At 44.3% G+C, this 3,868-nt stretch overlaps 1 protein-coding gene across 1 annotated transcript in view; it reads left to right on the top strand.

Moving 5' to 3' along the window:
* The first annotated feature begins 696 nt into the window (after window positions 1-696).
* The window catches only part of LOC120980387 (cadherin-11-like), a 131,437-nt gene continuing 128,265 nt past the window's right edge, over window positions 697-3,868 (top strand). The window contains exon 1 of the mRNA XM_040409471.1: window positions 697-1,199. The gene's annotated coding sequence lies outside the window, so the exon portion shown is untranslated. The remainder of the gene's footprint in view (window positions 1,200-3,868) is intronic.

The raw sequence follows: 3,868 nt of genomic DNA, 5'->3' as shown, positions 1-3,868 counted from the left end.
TATATATGGTTATTAGCAATGGTATTTCATGTATTGTTGTTTTTATTATTCCAATTATTGTACTTTTATTTCAATTATTATTATTATCAGTAGTATTTATGTGTTGCTACTTTTAATTATTCTATTATACTTTTTTTTACTTTTTCTTTTCTTTTCTTTACATATTATTAGCAGTAGTAATATTATTTTGCATTATTTGCCAATACTGTCTGAATTATGAGATACACCACACAAGATATGTCTGATGATCAGCACTAGCTCAGCCACATTTTTATGAATGGGAAGGACATTAGCATATCTTGGACAGTCAGTATAAATCCACTAGCCCAAATAGTCTCCTTGTCTATTGATCAGTGTACAGAGAGTCTAAACTCTGCACCTTCTCTTGTCTCTTTGTATCCTCTGTGGCGTTGACCTGCCTTAGCCCAGCAGCAGCTCTTGAACTCCACACTTTGTACAGTTTTTTTTGGCAGAGTCCCCCCCCCCCCCCCCCCAAAAAAAAAAAAAAAACACTTCTCTCTCTCCTCCCAGCATTCAAGCCTTTCAAATGAATGCACAATATATGCAAATCTAAATCCCCTTGGATGTAATGAAAGCAAACAGGCATCCCACACACAGTGGATCATCTGGAGAACATTGACTCCCCAAGATTCCATAACATCCTTCCCCCCTTCACCCTTCCAAAGTTGCTCACATCATGGGTGCTGCTCTGGGTTCCCTATTTTCCCCTCCATATGCTGCCTTTGCTGTACAATCTGCTTTGCATCAATTCCATCTTTTCATCACTTTATCCATGAAAGCCTCTTCCAGAGGTGCCATCAGTAAGTGAGATGCAGAGATGGGGTTGAGGTTGAGGGTCACCTCTGATGGACACCACTCCTCATCTTCACAAGTCAGGAGAGAGGCTGTGAGACCCCTGCCTCTTGCAATTATTCATGTGATTCTGTTCTCACTGGCCCCCTCTCCTTCCCTCCGTCAGCAGCTTGCTCTCAGCCCTAGCCTCCCCCTCCCTCCCTGTGTCTCTCTCTCTCTTTCTCTCTGTTGCATTCCTTGCCAGAAGCTCCAAGCTTCACCAGGATCTCCTTGCTGAGCTGGAGTGTAACAGGACTTTAGGATGCTGTTGGGTCTCCACAACATCTCCATGTGACTGGGACCTTATAATTTCTACTCTAGGGGTGTCATCAGAAGAAACCACCAAGGTAAGGACCTTCCACTCAGAAGGGATCTCTGTATGTCTCCTTGTCTATTTGCATCTCTGTCCTCTTGCCAGTTGAGGGTTTCTTCGGGATGCTACCTGGGATCTGGTGAAGCTGGCAGCTAGAGATGTGTCCACTCCTCGAGGAACTTATAAGCCAGGTTGGGCTAGGAGCAACTGTTTGTCCACCAAGCTATTCTTTAGAGCTCCTTGAGAACCTACAGTGAAGCTTTGGTACCTTCTCAGTCCTACTTCCCAGAGAGGAGAGATCTTATGGCTGCTGTTGGGCATTTTGGTTCTGATCACAAATAATGGCTGTGTTTTATTTGGCTGATGTCTTCTATTTTCCTGTGTCCTGTATTTTTGAGAACATCTTCACATTTTGTGGTCTTTTTTCTTTTCTTTGGACCTTCTCATCCTTAAGGAGATGACTGAGTGGTATGAGATGGGCAGAAGAGGACATAACGGGGATATTCTGGAGAACCCCCTTTTAAATGTATTTGGCTCAGTTTTAACCAGCCCTGTGCCAGGAGGCATTCCAAGGCATCTGTCTCTGATTGATGGTACCCAGATGATACCTCCTTTCTTCTGGCACTGGGTGAACAGCAATGCTTAAATTGCTATTTCCCCTCTGCCTTAAATAATAAAAAAAAGGGGTTAACATTGTTCCTTGTGGGATATTTCTTGGAAAATAAACTCCACCAACTGCTCTACCCTGTGCTGTGAAATGGTTAATAGAGTTCTGCATGCGGAGCAGGCTTAACTCCTGGGTTGCCAGAGGGTCTGACATAGAAGAGGGTATTTATGGGACTTGAGTATGTTGGGGGGCTATAGTTAAGTGGGGGAAGTCTACTTGCTCCATGCCAGGTATCATTAACCCTTTTCTTGCCGTTCAAGGCCTTGGCATTAGCATTAACCCTTTTCTTGCCGTTCAAGGCCTTGGCATTTTAAGTGTTAATCCTTTAGTAGAATATAGCCTTCTATGGGGAGATGATGTAAATTACCTAACCCCCCCCCCCTCCCCTCCCAAGCCATTGATTTTTTTTTTTTTGTGTGTAGTACCCTAAATATTTAATTGAGAACACATCCTGTGGCTATAGCAGGGGAGGACGCCTCCTTAGGGCATCCTTATTAACAAACTCTTTGCAGTAGTGGAGCTTGACCCTCTAAAGAGGAAGAAAATGCTATGAAATTCAGTGCATCTGATCCTGCTTAGGTATTAGAGAGAGATGCAGGGGCTAAAGGATCCATCTCTACATCTGAAGCCCCTCAGGGGTACGGAGTCTTGCGGATTCGGTGCCTGTGCCCCCCTCTGATTGCATTACATCCAGTCTAGCACATATCATTAGTAGTAGACTGGCAGACCTGCATTGTGACCAGAGGTGCCCCCTTGCATAGTCTTTGAGAAGATCAAGGCAGAAACTGTTGTGGAAACTGCATCTCCCGTTAAGAATAGAATTTTCTTGTGAATTATTTAATCATGGAACAGTTGAGTGAGAAAGAATAACAGACTGATGAAAGAGAAGAACGGTCCTCCCCGTCTCCAGCTGATATCTGACTATATTAGGCAGACATATTACCCATAGGTAATCCCATCCTATAGGCACCCCACCTATATCCTGGGGGTCCTCACATGGTCCCTGTCTATAAAACAACCTGTGTATTTCATTAAAGCGGAGCGAGCGCTCAGACATTATTACAAAGTGTGCCTAAATCAATTCTCCTTTGCCGCTGAGGACGTGCAACACAAGTGGATGATTGTCAAGTGTCTGTCGAGACGGGCGAATCCAAGTCTTTCGTTTTTCTCGCCTCATCAGCAAATTGAAATACTTTGCCGTTTCTAGCACTTAAAAAATGGTTAAGGTGTAAGACGGTGCCGATGTAGCAGAGCTGAGTTTGTCCACCATTGTGTGGAGTCCTGTCTAGGACCGCAGAGGAGCCTTCTGCATTTATTCGGCTCTGCTACTTCTCCACCTTGCTTTCAGAGGGGCTGTGGATGAAACGCAAGGTTATTGGTTCCTTTTTGGGGAGTCATTGAAGTCTGTAGTAGGATATGATTGCGTAGAGGGCAACGCAACAGGCCGTCGTGTCGTACGACCCTCGCGGAAGGCTTGCACAAAGCCCAGATTATTCTCAGAAGTTCAGGCTTCTGCTGCTGAGAACTGCTCGGCGTAGACTGAAGGATTCCTGATTATGCAGTAGGAATTTTTATTAGCCAAAAGAAAAAAAAAAAAAAGATCTAATGCTGCAAACTCAAAAGAGACGGAGATACAATGTATTCATTTGTCTGCAACTTCTAGGGACGTGCCATTTAAATGCCCTGAAAGGGACATTCGCCCGTACAGCGGGAGGCTCCTAGAAGTGAACAGTATGGCTGATAACTGCGGATAATAGATGGCGTTTAAAGGGAGAGAAGACACATCTCAGGGTTAAAAACCAAAGCCGTAGGATTATCGCAGATCATCTGCCCCTAGGAGACCTTATGGGGAGAGATATCTTCTTGACCAGGGTCCAGCCACTGTAATGTCAAGATGTGATATTGTCTTGAAAAAAAAAAAAAAAAAGTGGTAGCTTAAGGGGAACCCCGCTGTTAGTGGCAGACTCCGAATCTTCCACTTTTAATAAGGTCTTCTGAATTTCTCTCCAACTTCCGGGCCTAAAACACTGCTGGCA

The sequence above is a fragment of the Bufo bufo genome, chromosome 10 (genome assembly GCF_905171765.1).
Source record: "Bufo bufo chromosome 10, aBufBuf1.1, whole genome shotgun sequence".
In the NCBI taxonomy this organism is placed as follows: domain Eukaryota; kingdom Metazoa; phylum Chordata; class Amphibia; order Anura; family Bufonidae; genus Bufo; species Bufo bufo.
This window is presented reverse-complemented; position numbering and strand designations above follow the sequence as displayed.